The 25,252-nt window shown below is 45.6% G+C and overlaps 1 pseudogene; it reads right to left on the bottom strand.

Annotated features, from left to right (window-relative positions):
* Positions 1-19,272: 19,272 nt before the first annotated feature.
* Positions 19,273-25,190, bottom strand: LOC120660962 (annotated as a pseudogene).
* Positions 25,191-25,252: the final 62 nt, after the last annotated feature.

The following is a 25,252-nucleotide window of genomic DNA, read 5'->3' as shown; positions in this document are numbered from 1 at the left end:
GGCCTGGGCACCCCCGGGCCCGGCTAAGGGCTCCGGCTAGTGCGCTACGCAGCGCTAGCCGACGCGACGGATCGTGGTCCCATACATCTCATGGACGATGCTGCTCTCACAAAATTGGTCACATAAACATAGCTAACTATGACCTATCTACCATAAAAAATAAAATAATTTCTAGAATATTCTCACAAAACAATTAACACCTCATCCACTCATCACAAAAGATAAACAATATTTTTATATTTTTACACTTAATTTTAGTTTGCGTGCTCAGTTCTAAAATTACATTTATTTTGAAATAGAAGGAGTATGATGTTTCCACGGCCCTGCAGTGGTTGATTGTCCTAGCAACCCCGTTCAGGCGCCCCTCCTGGGTTCGTCACCAGCGAACTCGTTTTCTTGCCAAAAAACCACCACTTCTCTCAAACCAGCGGCAAGCAGGAGCGATTGGCCGGGAGTCAGAGGTCCTACACGGCCGTTTAGGCCATTTACACGCCAAGTAAAGCCGTCAAAAACCATTTTGACTATTTAAAAGGCTATGTATACTGATTTTTTGCTCAACAATGGGTGACCGACCGTTCACCATTTAATGTTTAAGCTAACAATGTTGATAAGTAGGCAAGTTGACAACGAACTCATACAAAGCGAAAATATCATATTTCACTACGTGCCATAAGACATACTCTATAATACCAAGAGACGAATGGGTAGACAGGATAAGCGAGTTTTCATCAAAGTTATAGTAGATGATAGGTGAGACCTGATTGATGTGTAATATGGGTCTTTCATATTAAATCTTTGTACAAAGATTTTATTTGAACAAATACCTTTAATCAAAATTATCATATAGATATATAGACTTTACTGATCATGTACAATTAAGCACTTGTTGAAGATTTTTTAGCCCGGGGAACGAAACCGAGCCGACCTCATCAACCCTTAACGGCCCAGCCCACAAGAAACATAAACCCGTTTGGCCCTCTCGGACTCCCGTGACAGCCTGACCCCACCTCCACCGCTCCACAGATCCAATCGTCAGCCGTCTTGTCTCGCTCGAGACCACGCCGCCTCGCTCGCTCAACCATGGCACGGGACGGGAGGGCCACCGGCGGCAAGCCGGCAAGGGTCAGGCGGCCATGGCAGGGTGCGCCGGCTACCAGAGACCAGAACCAGACGACCAAAGCGCAGGCGGCATCAGAGGGATCAGCGGCGCAACGCCCCATCTAGCAGGCCGCATTCACGATTTCAAGCAAGGGCCAAGCCGGCAAACATCAAGCTTAGTGATAATGGCCGCATTCACGATTTCAGGCGTTGCAATTCATGATAATTGCTTGGTGATGACACAGATCCACTTCAGTCAATAGGATCATGAGATTAGAAATAGAATATCTGAGATAAAATTCAGAAATTAAATGCTCTTCATGGTAACTGTTGAAAGAGGCAAGACAATCTCCTAGAATGTTCTACACTACGCAAGAGTAAAATATTTACCATGGAGTAGTGTAGATTTAGTAATAAAATAAATTAGATAATGCTATAATATCTAGGAAAATTTTAAAATGGGGATACTTGTCACAACCTCATGGTTCCCTTGCACAATAAATAGAGCCCCCTCTGTTTTCATGCCATTCGTTCCATGAGCATGATACATGAGTGGTGCTAGGAAGTAGTGCTAAGTTAGGCACAAAAAGAGGGTGCTAGGTTAGGCAAAAAAAGGTGTATTGTGTACTCTTGTGTGTTGTAATAAAACAAGTGTTTTGTAAGTGTTAATCTCCTAGTTTCTAAGTACTAAGTGTATAAGTTGAGATATATCGTAGGTTGGCTCTGCCACTCGGGATCACAAAGGGTCCGAGCTTCATCGTAGGAAGGCCTCTGTTTTCCGGAAGCCAGCTTGATCTGTTGGTACGCTCTGCCACCTAGAAGCGAGAAAGAGGTTTTGCTGTTGAAATGACCATATACATTAAGTATCTACAACAAGGTTATTAAAACGATAAAACGACGAAACGAATAGAGGGTAGATTTTAACGAAACGATGGACGTTTTATCGTTTAAACGGACGTTTTAACGTTTAAACGTCGATTTCACAAGAACGTTTTCTCGTGAAAAGGCTAGCCGACTAGAGTGTGGATTGGTGTGTTTTACGTAGAAGTCCCAACTTAGAGGGTATTAGGGCCACTTCGGTTCCCAATAATTAGCATTGTTGCACTATATCTCTAGAGATCCCCTCCTCATTGTGGGGCGAGTTCACAAGCATGGCTGCCAGCTTCTTTCCGAACTCATTAATAAGATTTTGTGTGAATTCTTTTTCAAGGCTTTTGCCATTCCAGTGCTCCATGTACTTTAGCATGAATAGGCCTGATGAGTTCGGTCTTCCTGTTGCCATTCCAGGTGCTTAGTTTGAAATCTATCCACCATGATTATTCCTTTTGTAGTATGGATCGATGTGATCAAAATAGCACTCCAATCCTTGAACCTTTTAAATATATAAAATTTAATGTTAGTCGCTTGAGCATCCATTACTAAATATAATTAGTGGATCGATTGTTACATTGAGGGGTTTGTAGGAATTTAGGACCTGCATACACAATAATTTTGGACGGACTACAAATAGGAACCAGTGGTCTTGCACACGCATTGGAATGAAAATCTACAAATAATTTAATAAACATTCATTAGAGGAACATATATTCATTAAATTAAATAAGGATACTTATTGAATCAAAATCAGTGGTACCATGTGGTGTTTGACATATTTTACATATATCTGATTTCACTCTCTGTTTAAACTGGAAAGCTGCAGCCATCTTTGTGTTCTCTAAGAACACTCTACCAAACCTCCTTTCATCATTTGAGATTTTCACTCGCATATAATGTATCCTAGCATCCACAATCTGAAACACTGACTCAGAAAGTGCAAAAAAAAGGGAATCAATTAACATATTAAAAAATGACGAACCTTATCATCCAAGCATTTGTAAAAAGAGTCGTAACCGTAATCTCTAGTTAACGTTTCCATATTCTTCTAAGATAGAATAATATCCTTTATTTTGACAAGGATTCGATCTTCCGATCAAGAATTGATCAATGCAACTTGGTCATCTTCCGCCATGAAACAGTTGAACTCTACATCTAGAAGTACTCATCATCAATATAGTGCAACAATGTGATAGGCTTGTTGAATTCGTATCTTATTACCTTTCATAACATCATGTGTTGTCACATCATCTCGCTTCCTTTTTGTTCTATCTTGTTCACTTAGTATACAGTTGTACTGATAAAATTTACTAAGCTTTTTCCTCATGTGGCTTTGATGTCCACCCAGCTAACCTTGAGATGAGTTTGGAGACTCCATGATCCTATACCACGTTGCCAATTTCTTTCGTCTGCATTAGAGGCTATAAGGTTGTTAGCATATTTTAAAACCACATTCTAATTGAGTCTGTTTCCGCGAGTTTGCATGCATGTTTACCTGTTACCACATGCTGTTGTGTCATCGAGGGAGCCTGCGCTGCGGTGGGTGTGTCCTAGCAACGGTGGTTGTCTGCGAGGAGCGGTTGGAACCCGCTGGAGAAGTGACAACGTTGCAACTTCATGTCGGTGCCAGCGCCGTGTCACCTGGCGGGTGATGAGCGCGGCGTCCCAGAGCCGTTGGCTCCCTTCCTGATGGAGCGCGGCTGCCCCTCTTGCCCGTGATCCATTTGTTAGCTTCTCTGCACCTGCAGCCATGAAGAAGGGAGAATTGTGCTCCCAATTTTAGCAATTCCAACGAAGACGAAAGCAGTTTATAGGGTTTGTTTTTTTCTTCGCATGTTATTTTCTAATTTGAGTCTGAATACAAATGTTGAATTTAGAATTACAACCTGTAGCAGTTTTTTTTTCTTTGTACTTTTTTTGGGTAGCAGTTCTTCTGTTGTTGGCAAAAAACTTATCAATTTTTTGTTTGTCCAAAAATTTTACCTTACTGTAGTTGGAAAAAAAGCCTTGTCAATTTTTTTGTTCAAAAATTTTACTTGTACTGTTGTTAGCAAAAAGGACTTGTCAATTTTTTGTTTGTCCAAAAATTTTACCAGTAACTTTTTTATTTGTCGATATTTTTATTTGTACTACAGTTGGCAAAAGAATTTGTGGCTTCTTAATTTGTTTGTCCAAAATTTTATATGTAACTTATTTATTTGTTGTTATTTTTGTTCGTACTGTAGTTGAAGAAAAAACTGTTTGTAAAAAATGTTGTATTTGTAAACTGGTACGCGTAAAAGTTGGATAATAAGCAGGGGTTGTTATTTTTAAAAATTTAAAAATGTGTACTAGTTAACACACATTTAGGATTGTTGAGCCAATTATTGGCTGGAAAAGACAACAATTAACTGATCCGCAACACCCTACACTCTTAATAGGTCCTTGAATATACAATAGATCTGTTATTGCTGCTGCTCAACTACTTACTGGACGCGTAACAGGTGAAAAATGGACCCGTTATGGGTGGGAAACTCAACAGCAAGCCGGGCCGATAACATGTTACAAGCAGCAAACTCAACAGACTGCGGATCCGGTCATGGATCCGGTCATTGGACGGTGATCCTATGGTTGAAATAGATGATTGATGGATAATAAAAATCGATTGATGAGACATTCTTATTTATAACGCTGTGAGTGGAATAGCAGTCACCTATATATATAATCCGGATTACTGAATTCTTTGCAGCGAATTTCTCTCAACACCGATGATCGCAGATCCACTACACCCCAGTCAACGGCGGCGGGTGGCACCTCGCGCTCTGGTGGTACGGGCCTCCCGGCAGTATTGTCCCGACTGGTTGGATTTGGTTTCTTCGTGAGAGCGATAGACGTGTCTAATTTGATTTGATTTTGCTTGCTTGTGTGTGTGCAAGCTCCTGTCAGGAATCACCCATTTGATACTGTTGCACGGGTGGTCGGTACGAACGCCATCGGGTTCGACCTCTATCCTAGGGCCCGGAAGCAGGAGCTGCGGCGCGGCGGTGCGCCACACCCCAGTGCTGAGGCTAAACAGAGTGAGGGAGAGGGCAGGGAGCATTTTGGTCATCTTCACTGAATGGGCCCACATGTTAGGGCATCTTAATGGTGTAAACTGAATGGAGATGGATGGAAGGTTACACGGATAAAAAAAAAGTTGGTAACAAGGCATACAAGTGCGAGTGAATTTTTTAAAAATATGAAGATCAAGAGCAACTTTCATTAGAGTATAAAGGCTAAAGACTCCCTGTCTTGTCGAGATCACGGCATCGATCGAGCAAGATAGCGAAAGCTCCTTTGTAATTTTTCTTTCATTTTCATCTTGACTGACGGTTCGTGTTCAGGCATGTGCTCGCAGGCTGCAAAAGCCGGTAGGCTTTTCGTGCAGCAGATTTCGTGCCTGCCGTGTCGCGGTCGAGCATAGGTATGGTAAAGGAGAAAGGAAAGCTCTTCGCGCTGAAACGGAAGGAAGGCCGGGGTGCCGAGCACGTTTCCATGCCACGCCTACGCTTTGTCTGCTACAGTGCCCTAGTGCCTAGGTGGTGCACCGCCCTAAGTGATGCTAGCTAGCTGTAGAGCCTGCAATGAATAGAGATAGCACGAAACCAAACCGAGCCCAGGAGGACGGGTTCGAATCATCTTCGTCCGCCCTAGCGCCTGCTGCTCCGTCATGTTCCGTCGTTGTCGACCGCCACCGAGCCGATCCAGGCGTCGTCGTCCAACAGTCACCACTCGTACAAGGGAACAGATTCCCCTGCGTCCTACGTGAGTGGAACCAGTCCACGTTGACTCCGACTAATTGAGTATCGTCCATTGATCAACTCAATTAGAAAAGACCATCTCCGGTAGTCTTTAGAATATGTTATGAGCACCGTTCAGGATTTAAACACACTCCACTCGCACAACAGTAATACCATTATAGAGGCACACCCAACACGAGTTTACATTACAAAAGAGGTTCAAGGTTCATTACATCAAGTCTTCAGAGTTTTGCAGTGGAAAATTCTACGACGCCGTCATTCCATACATAATGCAAAATAAGAAGGTAAACACTATATGCCGATAGTGTCCTTCTTGTAGCCACCGGCCATCTACTCCTCACCCGCACCTCCGTCCGCGGGGTAGAAGTACCCAAAGATGGCCTCCGGCTGCGTATCACCTACAACAACTTTAACGATAGCACCATGAGTACAAAGAGTACTCGCAGGACTTATCCGATATGGGTATATACTTGCCCGACCTCAAGAAGAATGCATTTGGTTAGTAGCAAGGATATATCGTGGTATTTAATTTTGCATAAAAAGGCATCTAACTTTGATCAAGTTATGATAAGCAAAGACATAGCATCTATGATCTCTATAACAAACATCAATGAAATTGCATAATTGAGTAATCATGTATCATAAGCTCAATCTTCAATGAACTTCATCGGTAACTCTACGTTAAAGTCAAAGTACAAAAGCGTGCTCAATGTCCGAGAGTGCGGCTATTGCAATAGATTGAAAACCCTGCAGGGGTGTATAATTTTACCCACACGAGGACAAGACCAATGACCATACCCATGACCAAGGATAAGTGTTGATTCATGCCTCAACCTTTCACACAAACACAACCAGCTATGAGCGAACGGTCGGAAAGGACAAGTGCACCGGAACCGCCGATCACACTCCATCACGACTCGCACCGAATCCGATCAAGGCAAGGTATGACTCATGCTAGTTGGCTTACCTTCCCATAATTAAGCATGTGGTTCGTACGGAAAAAGTGCTCAAGTATCAAAGCGATTACGCATCGGTCCTTAATCAACTCAAGCAAGTCTAACCATTTGAGTTCCACTCTCAACATGGCCCTGCCATACTTGCCCAAGTCCGAATCACCGTTCATAGTTGCTCAATTTTATTCACCATTGACTAGGTAGGTGGAATTTAAACATCACATCCTATAACTTGCGAGCGGTGGTGACCTTGCCACCTCTCGACTTCTACCGAAACTAAGCATGGTTAAGCATATTGTTCGTGACACCTAACAAACATACTCAACTATGAGAGATTATCCTAAGCAAGGTTGGTAATGCATCAAGTAGGTTCTAAACAAGCATTAATAAGTATAATAACTCATGCACAACCAAGATGCTTTTATAGACTTCATTGATCCAAAATATGGGAGAAAATATGCTTAGGTGCTTTCCTTGAGTCTCAAAGGAAGCGTCGTCACCCACGAGCTCCGGCTCGTGGTCACCCGCCTCTTGATCCGGCATCTCGGTCTCTACACGAATGCAATGATGGTAAATAAGTATATATGTTATGAATGATTGCTATGAGATGCATATGATATGAGAAGCATGATTTATTAGTGCAAAACCATAATAAAAGAGGCTAAGTATATAATATATATGGGGATCAAGTATAACTAAAAGCAATAGGATTAAATAACTATCAAAGTGCCATATTATAGGGGTTTTCGGACACTCCGGACTTCAGCCCGGACACTCCGGACAGGCAACCCCGGATAGCCCGCGTTTCAGCCCCGGATACTCCGGGCTTCCCGGAGTTTTCTACAGTAAGCCCGGACTTTCCAGCAGCTCGACGTATGAACATTGAAAAGTCTGTTCCCGGCGATTCCGACCTCAGTTTGGGGTGAGGTTTGTTTCTAAAGGTTCGTAGGAACGTGGGGAGTTTATTTTGATAGCTAAATCCAACATGCATCGGGATTTGAGAGCTCTAGGTCATCAATTGTGAGAGGGGCTCTAATGGCTCAAAACCTAGGGCAATGGAGATGGATCGGGGAAGGGGATGAGCTTACCGGCGACGAGTGCAACACCGGCAAGGTCTTGGAGATGGTGGTGAGGGATTGGTGAAGCTCGAGCTCGTCCTCCTTGCTTGGGGCGTGAGAAAGATGGAGGAAGAGCTTGGGGAAGCTCCTAGCTCCAAGGAAGAAGATGAAGCCGAGGTGGAGCAGCTCGCTGGCGTCGTGCTCCGGCGTCCTATGGCGAAGCTCCGGTGAAGTGGAGGGTGCTCAATGGTGGGGGAGAAGGGAGAGCTCCTCCATGACCATGGGTTAGAGAGAGAAAGAGGTTTGAGAGAGTGAGAGAGTGAGTGAGAGGGGAGGAGGTTCCCAGGTGTTGTGTAGATTGGGCTGACGGGTGGGGCCAGGGGGGTGAGGTGGCATCTAAGCACTGTGAGGGTGACACGTGTCCACTACAGTAAACCCGGATACTCCGGGTCAGCCTAACTTGGAGGTTCCGGATTGAAATCTGGGCATTCCGGAAATCAAACCAAACCAAATTTTAAGTTACATGATGATGCACATGATGACATGATTTATAGCAAAATTAGTTTAGGGATGTTACACTACGCCTGCGCGTCCTCGTGTTGACGTCACGCTCGCACCCACTGCTGGCTAGGTCTGCCACGGCTGTCGACCACGCGGGACGGGGTCGGGAAGGACGACGGGTGGATGCGGGAGCGTGATGCGACGTGACCCGGCGTGCGCGTCCGGCCGACCGCCGGCACCGGCCAGGATATTTTGGCGTCGCGTCGTGCCCGGCGACAAGAGCTGCCGAGCTGGGGTGAGGTCCGGTCTGGCATGGGTGGGGAGGGACGGCCGTGGCGTCGCAGCACCCATTGCGTCGCATCCGTGGGTGTGACATCCCGAAAAATTCACTAAAATTAAATCACGCGCTAAAATAATTTTCATCGTTGAGCTCAGACTTTTCCCGCCCGATCTCCCGATCTCCCGAAAGACCGGTCCCGACATCCGAGTCAATCACTGTCTCGTCTCTTTCTTTTTCCTATTCCGCGCGTCGCGTACCGCCGACCGCCGCATCACGCCTGACCGGCGCGCGTGCGCGTCCAGCCGCGGTCGCCGCCGCGAGATCCGCCAGTCGATCTCTCTTTTTTTCTCTCTCTCTCCTTTTCCTTTTCCCTCCCCCTTTTCTTTTTTCCTTTTTTCTTTTCTTTTTCCTTCTCTCTCCCTCCTCCCTTTCCTCTCTGCCGCGCACCGCACGCTGCAGAGCAGCTCGCTGCCCGCCAGCGGCCGCTCCCCGCCCTCGCTCCATGCGCGCACTCTGCCCCAGCCGACCCCACGCACTCGCCTGCTGCCGCTTGCGCGCACCCCGCCCATGCGCACACGCGACGCACCGAACGCGCCGCGCCGCCGACTCGTCCCGTCGACGTACCGCATGCGCATAGGCCCGAGCGCATCACGTGTTCCACGCGGCCGCTCCGCTCGCCGTGCCGTCCGTCGACCAGAGCATCGCCACCGCCTTCCCGTGCTCGCCTGGCCGAATCGCCGCCGTACGCGCACTGCTCGCTCACAGCGCCGCCGCCTCGCCGCTCGAGCCGCGCGGCGACAAGCACATCAGCAGTAGCAGGTCCCCTCCTCCACGTGCACGTCGACGCCCTCGGCGCTCACGCCACTCCACGACAGCCGAGCCGGCTCCAACGCCATTAAGGCCGGCCGCAAAGCTCGCCGGGCCGCCACCAACGCGGCCACCGCCCCACCGCCTTACCCCGCCCTTAAATAGACCTCCACGCCGCGTTCGGCCATCACCACAACCTCCACCGCCATCCCTAGCCTCCTCCCCGAGCTCCCAGTGCCGCCACCACCGCCATAGCCGTCGAGCACACTGGCCACCGCGGAGCCGCCTCCTCGCGCTGCCTCTGCCCAAGGTAAGGGGTGCATTAGGACCCCATAGCCTCCCTCTCACTCTCCCTCCTCTCCTTGGCCGCCATCGAGCCCCACCGCGGCGCCACCATGGCCACCGCCGCCTGCTGCCACCCGCCGCCATGGATTTCCGCCCTGCGGGCCTCATTTCCCAAAATTGAGGGGGGAATCGACCCCCTTGAGCCTCTCTCTCTCTCTTTTCCCCCTCCTCCCGGCCGCCCCCGAGGCCCAGGCCGCCGGCGAGGGCTACCGCCGGCAACCCCGCGCCGCTCCCCTATTTCCCAGCGAGGGGAAAGGGAGAAGAAAGGCATTTTTGCCTTTAGGCCCCTGCCTTTCCCGTTATTTCTTAAAGAACCCTCTCACCTCTCAAGTCCTTTTACAAAAGAAACCCTCTCTTTTATTATATTTCAAAACAGACCCTTCCACTATATAAACATTTATAAATAGACCCCTACCTTTTTCTAGATTGACCCAGACACTCTCTAGAATTCCAATCAGGACCTTTCACTAATTACAAATAAGTCCCTGGACCTTTGTTTGGACCCTAAACACCCGATTAACTTTTCATTCCATGTTTCAAACAATCTCCGATCGACCTGAAACTTTACCACTCCATTCCTATTATAGTTTTGGCCATGCCATTAAGAAACCATCCAAAAATATTACTCCTATCTCCATATCTTAATTGTTCCTGATTTGAGCTCAACGATAAAACTTTTATTTCTTTTTCTTGATTGTGTGTTTGTTTGTATGCGTCATAGATCGCGGTGTGAACGAGGGAGAACCCGTCGACGAGTAGTATTGCGAGCAAGCGAACGAGGACCAGTTCTGCGACCCCGAGCCCGAAGGACAGTACTTCGATCAGGACCTCCCGGAGGGCTTTGAAGACAGCAAGTTCAATCCCGCCCTTTGATGCATGTTTTGTCCCAGTTTTTATAAACACAACCTATTAGCCTGTTTTATAAAATTGTATATATTTTGCCTGCTAAAAATATGGTTGGATAGTCACCCCTTGATTTGTTATAACCACTCCTTGACCACCTAGATTAATATCTGAATGTGTTTTGTTTGGACGTTAATCGCTGCTAGAACGCTTAGGACCTTATACACAATACAACTTGTTTTATAAAGAAAATGTGTGCGTGTGTGGGAAGGGATAAATGTGGAATTTTGAAAGATGAGTTTAGACAGGATGGATGGCATTTCTATGTGATTTGCCGATTGGTGTGCTCGCGCCTGTGTGGCAGAGCAGGGAAGGGAGATATCCATCTTGTCACCACTAAGGACTGAGTTGGTGTGTCGTCTCACCTAACTCCACTATCGTGCAAACCACTCGACCGTTGAATGGGCAACGGCTTAGCATAAACCCCACTAGTTAGTCTGATAGCCATCAGGAGAGCTGAGAGCAACGAGTGATCAAGGAGAAGGGATTAGCTCTGTGTGACTTATGCCCCGGTTACAACCTCTGTGATAGGTCAATGACCCCTTGGTGGATCCCGTGATGGCTAGTCAGGTCTAGCTAAGATAGGTAATGACTTTGTTGGGATCTGCACCGACACTACGGTGATCGAGCTGTGGTACCCCGCTTGTGGGTAAAGTTGCACACATATGCAGAGTTAAAATCTATTCGAATAGCCATGCCCACGGTACTGGGCGAGTTACGGTGTGGTCACATAACTAGTGTTTCTTCTGGGAATGGATGGGTTGGCGTGAGTTGTTTTGGGAAAAGTGTCCGGCAGTTGTGTCGTGTGCTACGGCGGATGAGGAGTCCGGTAGCAACTTAAAACCTGGATCCTGTGTGGATCAACACTACGTGTTACTTGGTACAAGAAAACTTGCTTTGAAAATCCTTTCTTTTAAATGAACCCCTGCATCAAAATTTGCTTTCCACAAATAAAACCCTAGCCTCATCCTTGATTTACCTTGTGCATCATATTCTGTTTATACCCCCTCCGTGGGTGTGGTTGGACTTGCTGAGTACATTTGTACTCACCCAATTCTTAATTTTTACAGAGGAAGATCCAGACTTCGTTCCCGAAGACGTTGAGTAGAGGTTCCGTCCTGCACCCAACCTTGCCTGTGGATAGGGTCACCCGTAGGAAGTTCCGTATGGCGCAAGACTCTGATGACCCCCTCTTCATAGTTAATATCATTGTGTGGGTGTTAGTTGTTATCCTCGCGATAGTGGCGCTTCACTGCCCACTTCCGCGTAGAGTTGTACGGTGATGTACCATCTGATGTAATAAAAGTGTTATCAGCCTCCTGAGACTGATATTGTATCACTTTTAAGTCTTCTCTCATGAGGGGACGCTTCAGTGGGTAAGGAGCGGAAAAGGACACGGTGCACAGGGACCAGGCCTTTTGAGTTGGTTATGATTAGGTGGTCCGACGCGGGGCGGGGAGGAGGGCTGGACCACCCGTCTCCGTCTGGCCATCTCGAACAGTGCGGGGGGCGCGGTAGGGTATGTATAGGGCACCGACGTGGTGGTGCTGTCGTGGTGGTACGCGGCCGGGGTCTGTGGGGTGGTCGCCGCATCGAGGGAGGGGTTGCTGCGCATGCAAGGAATCAGTGGGTTTCGGCCGGCGTAATTCAACCTGCAAGGAGTTCGGTTCGACCCTCTTCTGAAGTTGATCTGCTCCGCGTTTTAGCCTATGGGCCAAAGTGGTTCAGCCCTAAACAAAATACAGATGTTATGGTCGCGATTCGATTGACCCCAATAGACCATGGGGTCGACCCGACCACGCTGCCTCTTCTTCCCTCACGATAGCACCGCCGCCCCTCATTCCTCACGGCAGTGCCACACCAGCGGCCAGCGCCCTCCTTCCTCGCGGCAGCTCCGCGCCGACGACTACCGGCTGCCACCCCTCCTTCCCCGCGGCAGTGCCGCCCCACTGGTCGTGCCGGTGCCTCTCGCTGGAGGCGTTGGTGCCCGGAGGTGCTGTTAGATCTGAGCCCACGGGACTGTGCACACTGAATAGATGTGAGAAAGATTCCGGATACACACAAAAAGGAAGAAACCGGACTCCAACTAGAACTCCTCTGTAATCCTCCTAGGACTCTACTTTGTAAACCGACTAGAATTCCACCCCCTGGACTATATAAAGGTGGGCGGGGTATCTAGATCGGTATGAACCAACAGATAGCTAGATTGCTCAACAGAGCACAACACCCCAGCACAGGGCGCAATATACCAAACCACCACACAGGACGTAGGGTATTATGCTATTCTGGCGGCCCGAACCTGTCTAAATTGGTCTTGTGTCCTTGCGTTTACCTTCAAGTTCCAGATCTGGCGATCTACTCCTAACAATCTCCTACCTTAGGGCATCCCAAGGTAGGCGAGCGGTAAAAATACCGACAGGTGCCTCAGGCAACCCCTCGTGGCTTTGGTGCATGTGGTGCTGTGGCACTTCAAGCCCGCTGGTGCCTCCGCCATGGAGTTATCATCCCTGCCGCCTCTCAGTCTCTGATACCATCGTCAATAAGAGTGAAGGTTCCCTGCAGCGGTCTCGATGATCGGATCTTCATCACCATTGGTATTGCCTCCAGACCATTCAGCCCCGACTCCATCACCTCATCGGCAAAAGGAGAATCCTCAAAGCTTGGATCCCACCCCTCCTCCCGTCGCAAGAAAATTGTAAAAATAGAACTCCAATCGATGCATTTTTATATTTGCCATTCCAAACATTGTTATCCTAAAATATGATTCCAAACATCAACCACTTGATTATGTTACCATTTGGTATATTTTCCATCTTTTCTCTTTTCTTTTTCATGCATTTAGGGTGTGTAATATCCCTTACGCCCCTCCATATTGTAGTCCATCACTGCGTCCATGAGAGGGGCCTCGATGCCGTGGTTGGTGACCTCGAAATGGATCGAATCGATCACACACAAGATCACTCGAGGCTCTCATGGATTTAGCCGAATGGTGTTTTGTTTGTAGAAAGGCTACGTGCGTAGCAGGAAGAGGCCCCATGGTTCGATCGAGCGCCATCCGGAGCCTCGCGTCCTTGTCAGCGGTGCTCTGGCTGCGTGGCTGCTTGCATAGGCGGCCGATGTCAATGATGGGGACCGGCGCGGCCGCCGACGCGCCCTCAGGGTCGTTTGCGAGCGCGACGTAATGGGCGGGCACGTCGTTGCCAGCGCCCTACTGGTGACCGGCGATGGGTTTTGGATCGCGTTCGCACGTGCGAGCACACCATCAACTTCCTTAAGGTAAAGGTCGAGCTGAGCAGGAGCAGCAGTCTTGGAACGAATACGGCCGCCGCCCGCCGCCGTCTTGGACCGCTAGGTGCCTAGTCGATCGCCGGCGGCGACTGCAATCGATCGGAATTAGGGGCACACCTGGTGGCTGTAGGATGGCATAAGGGACATTTCACACCCTAAATACATGAAAAAGAAAAGAAAAAAGATAGAGAACACACCAAATGGCAGCATAAGAGCATCTCCAAGATATTAGCAATAATGTTAGCTAAATTTAGAGGGAAAGAGACTAGCTAAAAGATATAAAGCTTCATAAACTAGAGTATAAACCAACAGACTCTCCAAAACAGGACTCTCTAAACCAACAAAGGCTACTGGGCCCCATGTGTCATGCTCTTTCTCTTCTTCCTCTCCCCATGACCCCATCTCCTCCCGCGCCGCCTGCCATCCCCTCCGGCGACCGAGCGCCGCCGCCCTCTCTGCGCGCCGCCGTGCTCCACTCCATGTGTGTCGGTGTGCCTCAAACCCACCTGCGTGAGATCGGCCGGGCGTGAGCAGCTCCGCTGCTACATGAGCAAATCCGCCGCGCGCAAGCTCTGTCGAGCGCGAGCTCTGCCGGGCGCGAGGAGCTCCGCCTGCCGCGCAAGCTCTGCTGGGCACGAGGAGCTCCGCCGCCGCGGCCGGAGGGCGAGCGGGCAGAGGGCGGCGGCCGGAGGAGGCGAGTTCAGATGGCCATGGCGGCGAGTGGCCGGAGGGCTATGGCGGCGAGCGGGCGGAGGAGGTGAGTTCAGATGGCCATGGCGGCAAGCGGCCGGAGGGCGTGCACGAGGGGGGCGGAGAAGCTCCGGGAGCCGTGCGCAGGGAATCTGGAGGAGATGGCGACCCGCTGTGCTCGGGAAACAAAGCGAGCGGAAGGGGTGGGTTAGCGACTTGGATAGCGAGAAGTGAGTCTTGGAGACTCTGTTGGATCTCATTTTTAGCCCAATTATGCTATCTTTAGCTAGTCATCTCATTTTAGAGAGGCTGTTGGAGATGCTCTAATCAAGTGATTGATGTTTGGAATTCTATTTTTACGATGATAATATTTGGAATGGCAAATATGCGAAATGCAACGATTGGAGTCCTATTCCAATTTTCTCTCCCATCGCATGGTGATCCATTGTGAGATATTCTTTTCTTTAGATGCTAAATGTTTCTTTTGCTATAGCAATTTCTTGATGTTTGATTGACCTATTACTACGACCCACTATTCCTGTTTTGCTTTGCTCCTGATGTGTTGAGTGATGCCTTAATCATGTTTTGCTTTAGCTTGCTCTGCAGATAGGATTGTGTATGTAATATACAAACTCTAATGTCAAGTTATGTTGAGGTCAGAAGTACATTTTTTACTCTTCTTGGGGATACTGGAATCAGAGAGTCTACAGTAATATTTTTCAGCCCAAAATAAATAATCTTTGTGTTATATTCTACAGTTGTAGATTTGTTTGAAGATTGCATATAAAAATGAACATCTGTTGCTGTTGCTGTTATTTTCTTAAATTGTTGGTTCTTTATTGCACTAACAATAAACTTGAAAGCATCTAGGCCCCTAGTGGGTTTTGGAGCATTGATTGACAACACGATTAAAGGACTAACTTGTTTGCATGAGATTATGAGCAGGAATTTAATTAAGAAATTGGTATTAAATGAGATGGCTTATGTATTGCAATCAAGTGTGTTTATCACATTGATATTATATATACATGACAAGCAAAACAAGAAAAAGAAAAGATAGAGCAAGGTAATGGTTGATATAAAGGTTCTAATATTTGCTAAGGCTTGATCAAATTATGATGGGATTCAAGGTGACAAGTAAAGGTTTTGTGAATGAAACATGATATGCTTGTGCATAGTCTCAAGTTAGGAAAGAACTTGTCATTTGTGATAAATATGGATTAACAAAAGAAGCAAGCAAGGCAAAAGTGAATGAGACATGAGTTTATGCAAATATAACGTCTCAAATTGGAAAGCTTGCATATGAGATTGAATTTAGAATTCGAATTGATAAAGAAGATTCCATTCATGACATAAATCAATATGAGTTCAAAGTGGACGGCTAGGATAAAGGTTGACGACCGAGAGGCGTGTTTCAAGAGACTACGCAAGCGACGGCTTGGGGGGAGCAGGGAAACCGATATGGATCAAAGGCTGGAGATCCTAGAGTCATGTAGAGCTCTATGTTGAGGAGTATCATTATTTGATTGAAGAAAGTGGCTTGTGAATCATGATGGATTTCATTCCTATGTATTTAAAGATTCAAAGTCGCTAGCTAAAAGCGGGTATGCTCAAAGAATTGAAGATGTTGATGCCCTCACCGTGTTAATCAAAGAAAGGTCGGCATGATCATAATGCGAAGGTCAAGTGAGGATTGTGATAATTGTATATTTCATTTATGCACTTGAGTATAGGTACGCCGTACTATCAAGAGGGATGCAATATCAGTGGGTCTAGACAAACACCAAAAGTGCTCAAAACAGTCCCGAGTGAGTTTAGCCGGAGATAAAGAGCTAACACTGCAAAAATCAGAGAGGGACCGATCTGACCGGTCTAGGCAGGAAAAAGCCCAACGGCTGGTTATTTGAACCAACCGGTCTGACCGGTCTGGTACTGACAGGGCAACGGCTAGTTTTCGTGAGAAGGGTATTTATACCCCATGACTTCACCCATTTGTGGGTGCTGATGCCATTCCATTTAGAACACATTTGAGAGCCTTGTGAGAACTTGGAGAGTCCTGCCCAACATCTCTTTGTGAGAGTTGCTTGATTCTAGTTGAATCCTTGAGTTGGGTTGAGTGAATCCAATCCTTGAGAGCCATTTGAGCAAGAGAGAGACATCCCTATCTTTGAGCACTTGCGGTTGCGTCGGCCAACTCGATTGAAGCTTTTGTTACTCTTGGAGCATTGGCTCCAAGACGGCTAGGCGTCGCCGGCTAGCTCCCAAGATTGTGGCGAGCAACGGCAAGTTTGTTGCAGCAGCGATTGTGTGCCACGAGGGCGCATGATCATATAGTGGAGAGAGGAGATAGCTTGACCTTATGGTCGTCATAAGCTTCCTCAACGGAGACTAGGATTCACACGTGGGTGCACGGGGTGAATCCGAACTTCGGTAAAACAAATCACCGTGTCTCCTTTACATCATCTTTATTTCGGTTTGATTTACATACTTTGCATTATAGTCTTTGAGCTTGAGTTGTGCTTCCGCTCGATCTACTTGGGTGTGCTCTACTTGTGTGCAGGGAGCTAATTATTTTGATAGAAATACTCTGCAAAAGATACACTCCAAGTTTTGTATAGGTTCAAGCTCGAGAAGGGGACTTTTCCCTGCTGAGGACTGTCTGCCTGATCAGACCGGTCCAGACAGTGTCAGCAGGGTCAAGGGTTAAAATTTGAAGTAAAGCCTATTCACCCCTCCCCCCTCTAGGCTACGACATCGTGTGATCAAGATCATTTCAAAACTTTTTTTTTACATCAAGCTTCTCCGAACTACCATTCAATCGTGAGAGTCCTGATCTCGCCACAGCAGATCGTGTGGGGTCCCCGGAGGCTGTCACTTCACCTACAACATATGTTGGTGAGTACGAGCTATTTACTTATATACAAGCTGCTGGCATTAGCATATGAGTGCAATCAGTATATTTATTCTAAGCAGCATGGACACAAGTTCAAGATTGAATTAAACCATCCTATTTGATTGCCAGTGTTGTTTAACTATTAATGCTAGAGCTGCGTGATAGTCAACATCTCTTTTGTTATATGAATGATGCCTACAGTGCTCTCAAATTTAGAATCTTTGGTGTTCTATTAGGTTAAATTAACTCTAAAGCATTACCCATGTTGTGATAGGATTCAATGAAGATATTGATATGTGTGATATTGAGCTTGACAATAGCCTTCACCAATCTGAGGGCACTGATCCATCAGTTAGAGAAGCAATAGAAAGGGCAACTAAAAATTTCAGATCCCAATGTTGGAAAGAATTTGAACCAGTAATCGAAGATGGGGTAGTTGTGCAAGGAAGGTGCAAACATTGTGATACTCCGATGGCTGCCAAACGAGGTGCAAGGAAAAGTTCTCTTCTGACCCATTTGAAAAGATGTAAAAAATGGAGTAGAATCTTAGGATTATGAAGACTTAAGTTCCACGATTAAGATCTCCATGCGGTAGTCATTTTAAGGATTGGAGTTATGACCCAGATGTATCACAAAAAGAGCTTATGCAAATGATATCCTTACATGGGTTTACATTCCTCGTTACAGAATACAATGGATTTAGAAGCTTTGTGTCAAGTCTAAACCCACTATTCAATATCCCATGTAGGACTAAAGCTAGAAATGAATGCATGAAAGTCTTTTATGAGAAGAAAGTTGCACTCAAGGAGACATTGCAAAATGAAAACGGTAGGTTCTCTCTCACTACGGATATGTGGACAAACAATCATACATTGGGTTACATTGTTGTAACCTATCACTTCATCGATGCTGAGTGGAAATTGTAGAAAAGAATAATAAAGTTCATTGATGTTAAAACACCACACACTTGAGTTGAGCTTTTCAACAATGCATTACGCTGCGTAATGGTGTGCCGGAAAGAGGCGAGGTCACGTGCTATGTAGGGCGCCAAGAACACGGTGCAGAGGTTCAGGAGCTGCCAAAAGGGGCGAAGATCGGTCTATGTAGGGAGACGCACCTTATGTGTATTTGTTCCTGCCCAAGATGAACATGATCCCCACCATTTACTATTGTTAAGCTACGAACAAATGAAATCCAGCCCTTGTTCGGCCTTTGAAATCCACCTTGGCTGAACAAAAGTATGGTTCGCTAGCTTTATTGCTGCTCAAAATGAAATAATAAAAAATACAGAATTGGGTGGTGGTTGAGTACTTGAGCACCAGCCTGAAATGAAATAATAAAAAATACAGAATTGGGTGGTTGTTGAGTACTTGAGTATCAGCCCTGTATGACAGAAGCAAATCCTCTGATCGTCAGGGATGCGGTTGACGCGGCAGTACGTCGGAGGATCCTTATCCGCGTACGACATCCATCCATTTAATTGGGATAGCACTGCACGGTTCTAATCGTCTGCAACACTTCGATTTTGGTTCCGACATCGAGCAATCGACTGCTACAACATGCTCAATTCGGTTTAGCCGAACTGCTTTTCCTCTCTTCGCTTTGGGCAACACTGGAGCTACCCTAATATTAACAACTCTTCGTAACCATAAGAGCGAACTGAATGCGGTCAAAACAATGTGATTATCCAGATGGCCAGGCAAAACATCTATTGATCACCAAGTTGATGAGTTCGAATGTTCTATGCTGATCTGTGAGAAACAGTTGGTTAACGCTGCATTATAGTGATCTGTAAACAGATGGCTGATACGAAGATAGAACCAGGTGGGATCTTTTGCTATAAGAACATTTGGCGTGGTGCTGTTAGTTCAGCTACAAATATGATGTAAAACTACGTTGAAAGCTGGTGTATCCAGCACACTGTTTGCTTTCATGATAAAGCATGGGCAAAATGGAGGCAACGTCCTTTGAGAGCCACAAGGCTTAGTGCATACCGCTTCAATGCAGCTGCCCAAAATTTACAGAATGAACTGAAAAAGTACTAACAACAAAAATACTGCAGCAAAATTGTCTCAGGAATCTTCCCACAAAAGCATTTCCAGGCCAACTTAGATTTTTGAGAGAACTGAGTAACTAAACATCATGGAGAACAAGACTGCCGTAGCAACCTGAGAGAACTCCAATGTGCTGATCACTTCAACGAAAGCTTAACAATGGTCGTTATTATGTTATTATGCTCTTTCACTTCGAAAATATGAGGAAGAGCAATTCGTCGATCAGCAAAGGAAAAATTCTGACAAATGGTGTCAGTAAAGGCCCGAAAATTTCCACCAAATGGATCCAACAACTCCCCAGATCAACGTGTTAACCAAGGCTGTTACAAAACCAACCCGGAAAACATCTGGAAGCTCAAGATACCCCGCTGCAGAATGAAAGCAAACAGGTTTATCGTCATACCAGTTGCAAAGGACTATATACATACAAAAGAAAGGACGCTTAAAATTGGACTGTCTCATTCTATTCTATAGTATTATCTGTGCCAGTGTGTTTTTTCTTAACTATTTTTTTATTTACCAGCTCACGTGTGTAAACGGGAGGGGAAACAGAATAGTTCAATTGCCAGTGTTCGTAATGTGAACTGAAGTATAATAATCTCTATTTGAAACATAAATTACTTCCAAAGTATACTGCAGCCTGCCCACTACTATAATGAGTTAGTGCGCCGAACAGATTTGTGTTGAATGCCAAAGCAAATGCTGAAAGCACATGAGGAACACCGGCTGCTATATGCATAGCCAAAAATGCTGAGTACAAGGCTCCAACATGTCCAGTTTGGCTTGCAAATAGATAGTGGATAAGGAAGTAGTAGGCCTCAAGAACACAAAATGCTGCTAGCCAACTCAATGAGAAAGATTGAAGTAGTTTGGCGACACATCTTGACATCCAAGAAACAATTCCAAGGTTAGTGAGTTGTGCTGCCATTCCAACCAGAACTGCAAACCAAACCAATGTATCCCACGCTGATTTTTCATTCAAGCAATCATCCCAGTCTAGCACACCGAGCAGGAGAAGGATGGAGAGCCCAAGCATTGCAGCCACAACACTAGACACGCCAATAGCATGCCTGCACAGATATTTGTGCAATAGTCATATAGTTATCCATCACAATAGAGGAAAAACAAAACTATTTCTATGGAACAATGTGTGTAACATCTCATGTATGGTGTTCTGAAGCACTTTGTCCAATAAGTACATTACTATTTTGCCACTTCAACAAATGAAAAATAATTTACCAAGTGTTTCAGCATGTAATGATGGATACAAACGAATATGATCACCAGAGATAATCCAATAAACGTTGTGTTTTAAAAACCCAAAACCAGTATTTATCCTGGAGATTGATTGTGGTTTCCATTCAAACATCTTAAACACTGAGTAAGAGAAACTTTCTCGACAATGTTGAACCACACAACCTTCATAGATTGCAATGGAAAAGGATAAAGTTTCCACATGCAAAACTAGGCATCTCAAAAAGAAAAGGAAAAAAATGCTGAAATCTTCCCGAGCAAGCAAGGAAAAGCAGAAAGAACGGAAACTTAATGGTGAAACAATCGAACAATTATTCTGCTTTCATGATTCATTTAAAAAGTCCATGATAAATGTAACAAAATCACTGGAATTGCTGACTAAACTCCATGCAGATCTTTTATCATGAAAAATAATAAGATTGTACTTAAATGACAAGCCAATATTTTGAGATGATTTTTTTCAGGCATGGGTTAACTTACCCAAAAACCCATAGGGAGACTGCAAGAATCATTGTGCCAATCATAACCCATTCGTTTTTTGTCACAGGACCCATGAGCTTCAGCTTCTCTGCAGCCAATGCTGGGGGCATTAGGGGTATCCTTTGTTTCAGGGGGGAAGATTTTGTATAGCAGATATGGCGTCACAAGCAGAGAAGCAATAGCTGGCAAACTAGCAGCTTTGAACCATGATACCCATGGGTTTGTAATAATAACACCAAGCTCCTCTGCTAATTTCAAGCACAACAAGTTTTGTGCTGCAGCAGTCAGGAATAAAGCACTTGAGCTACCAGCTGCCTGCGAAGTAACAGAAACATCAACTCATCAAGCATACCATATTGGAGAAAGTATATAAATACTTGCCGATCGTGAGTAAACAGAAATCAACCCAAATAATCTTGACTGAAAGGAACATATATAAACTATGGAATTCCTAAATTTATAGGCATTTACATGATTGGCATCCTGTTAGTTACTACTTGAGGATCTGCTGCAATTTGCATCGATATATGGGTCCCAAACCTATTGTCAATGAGACTGCAGGCTGAGAGCGAACAGGCCTCTAGCTGAGTTGGTTAGAGGGCTCTAGTTATAGTAGCACCTCCTCAAATCCTAGATTCGACTCCTTGTGGGAGTGGATTTCAAGTTGGGGTCAAAAAAATCCCCTTGTCTGTCCCATGCCAAAGCACATGGTCAAGAGCCATCTGACACACAGGTTTACACTTCCCTGTGTAAGGATGGGGCGGGGATTCGGGAATTTTCTCGATCTGCGTATGAGACTTTCTTGTTACACTAACACTCGGGGGGGGGGGGGGGGGGGAGGGGTAGGCCCCTCGCAGGCCGAGTTTTTTTGAGACTACGGGTTGAGAACTCCTACAATAGCCACCGTATGTTTTCCTTACTTTGGAAACATCTTGAATTTTGTAAGGCAACATTATTTCCTAAATTTATGAGGCAACATGAAGAGACATTAAACTGTGTTACTTAGCAACCCACTCTCTGACATTTTACAAAAGAACAGAGAAACATTTATCAGGCTTAACTGCTTCTTTCTTCTTATTTACAAAGAAGATAAGAATTTTTTTACTATCCTGAATCATGAATAGGGACCATTTTGGTGAACAACACATTGGTTTTAAGTAAAATCCTAAAAACAGCATAACAACCCATATAAGAAACAAACAAATGAATTTATGAAACTAGCCTATCAACCCGTGCTAATTAGAATTAATATAAAAATAAGAATTATAGCTAACAATTATAATTATCTATCTCCCGTCCTCTTTCATCTATTAAATATTCTAACACAGATTCTAAAATACATATTTATCATTATTCGGTTGCAATAGATTTCATTTTGAATCACACCTCCATGTGTGTTTGATATATATCTAACTGAACCATTTATTTGTGAATTGATATTCTTATCTCTTGCATCATAGATGAATACATGGTGATACATAACGTGGGTAGTATTTTTATATAAACAATAACATGAAGATATATTAATAATGATAGAAACAATATTTTTACAATTTTATATTGGCACACTTTAATATTTTGTTACAATTATATAATTTAGATTCAGATTTAGCAGTTACTTTAACTTTTAATAATGATATAATTGGATAACTTATATGCAAATTTAGGGGGTTATTTGCATCATTATAATAATGGCATAGGTGGGAAATTTACACGAAGATTAAGGGGTTATTTTAGATTGTTTCACAATGACATAGGTGGGTAATTTAGATATATATTTAGGGGGTTGCTTTAGCCTATTTTCATAATAGCAGAGGTGGGTAATTTACTAGGAATGATAATAGATCAAATGACTATTATGATTAGAGTTGTCGGATTGATGGAAGGAAGTTTCAGACTTTGTAAGAATTTCTCTATTTTCTTAGCATGTCCAACTTAGATCCTAGTTGGCTTCACCTGGAAGCTTCAAAGGAGCCTCCAATTAGTAATAGTAAGATAAGATAATGTTTCCCCTTTTCGGCTAAAATTAACTCAACAAGAACTGATATGAGTTATTTGACACACACGGCTTTCTCACTTCCACGCCTGCAAGAATCAGTCAAGACCCTGCATTCCTCCACTTAGGCAAAACATAGTGGTGCCATTTGAGTATTTTTCTGAAAATAAAGAAATTCTACCTCCAACATCTACTTATAACTCCAGAAACCATTCTGTGATAAGGTCAATGCAACCAGAAATCAACAATTTCTGTAATCAAATTAGGTTCGGAAATCAAACACTCATAATTTGGTGGTGAACCGGTGATTAGCAACTAAGTGCATTCACATATCAGAAATGGACAGACTCTGCAAGTATATAATATCTATATGGTCTATATCAGGTCGTAATCAGCAAGTTAATCAACTGACCCCATGCGATCTGGTTAATTACATTACTCCATTACCTGGAATTGCGTCATCACAAGGTAGGATCCGAGCTTCCGCGACGATGGATGGTTGGGCTTGCTCTCAGCCGAGAGGGAGAGCGACTTGATGATGGGCAGGAACACGCCCCCGGCCCTCGCCGTGGTGCTGGGCATGGCCGGCGCGATGCAGGCCTCACTGATGGTAAGCCCGTAGGACAGCCCCAGCGTGCTGCTCCCGAGCCACTTGACGAAGTATGTGGCGAAACGGTCGCCGAGGCCGGTCTTGACGAACCCGCGCGCGAAGAAGAAGGAGATGACGATGAGCCAGATGACCTCGTTGGTGAAGGCGGAGAAGGCGGCGGTGAAGGGGAGCGTGTGCGTGGCGACGGCGGCCGTGAGGCCGAGGAAGGCCCACGCGCCGACGGGGAGCGGGCCCAGCACCAGCCCCGCGATGGTGGAGAGGAAGATGGAGAGGAGCTGCCATGCCTGAAGGCTCACCTCGGCGGGACGCGGCGCGAGGAACCGCACGGCGAGGCCGACGGCCACGGAGATGACGAGCGGGACGAGCTTCGCGCTGGCGGCTGCGGGCTCGGGCTCAGGGTCTGAATCAGGTGTTTGGGAGGCGACGAGGGGAAGGAGGGGGCGGCTGCGAGGGATGGGGGAACGGCGATGATGCTGCGGGGAGGAGGTGTTTGGGTGGGAGAGGGAGGTGTTTCCACCCAAGATGAACATGGGATCCCCAACATTTGAAATTGTTAATCTAATCTTTCAAAAAAGAAATTGTTGATCTACGAAAGAACACATGCAGAGAGAGAGAGAGAGAGAGGACCAGAGCTATATATAGCTAATATTAGCAACTCTTTGTTGAAACTGTAAGAGCGAGCTGAAAAAGGTCAAAACAATGTGATTGTCCAGATGACCAGGCGAAGCCTCTACGGTCACCAAGTTGACGAGTTCGAATGTTCGACGATGATCTATGAGAAACAGGTAGTTAAAAAGCTGCAAAACGGACATCCTTATGATATAGAGATGATGCTTCATGGGGTGATCGATCAATCATGAATTGAATTCATGAGCTGAGGGACATGTGGAGCACCAATCTGCAGCTAAGAAACATGTTTCTGCATATGTCTGCTGTCCATAGACAATCCAATCTGCTGAACAACTCAAAAGGAAAAATTAGCCATGGTATCCGAAATGCAAGATGTGTGGCCGTGTGGTTTACCTGAAACCACTGATCACATCATCTTCGATTGCCCCGTAGCAAGGTTTGTTTGGACTGTCAGACTCCAATTAGATTAGAAGATTTCAAGAGATTGTAATTTCTAGTTTATTAGTTGGGGAATTCCTCCAGTCTAGTATGTACAAAGATTGCAATATCTTCCCCCAATGCTAGTATTTTCCATATTATTTACTTTATGCGGCACTGGAAGGTCTTGTGCAAGCCGGCGGGCCGTGAATCGGTGAACCAACGATAGAAGCCCTGAAGATGAAGTTCACGGTCAACTGTGGCTGACGCGATGAACAATAAAGATGGCTGATAAGAAGATAGAACTTGGTGGGATCTTTTGCTATAAGAACATTTGGCGTGG

This window comes from Panicum virgatum, chromosome 2N, assembly GCF_016808335.1.
Source record: "Panicum virgatum strain AP13 chromosome 2N, P.virgatum_v5, whole genome shotgun sequence".
Classification (NCBI taxonomy): Eukaryota; Viridiplantae; Streptophyta; class Magnoliopsida; order Poales; family Poaceae; genus Panicum; species Panicum virgatum.
The sequence above is the reverse complement of the archived record's forward strand: the minus strand, read 5'-3'. Positions and strand labels throughout refer to the sequence as shown.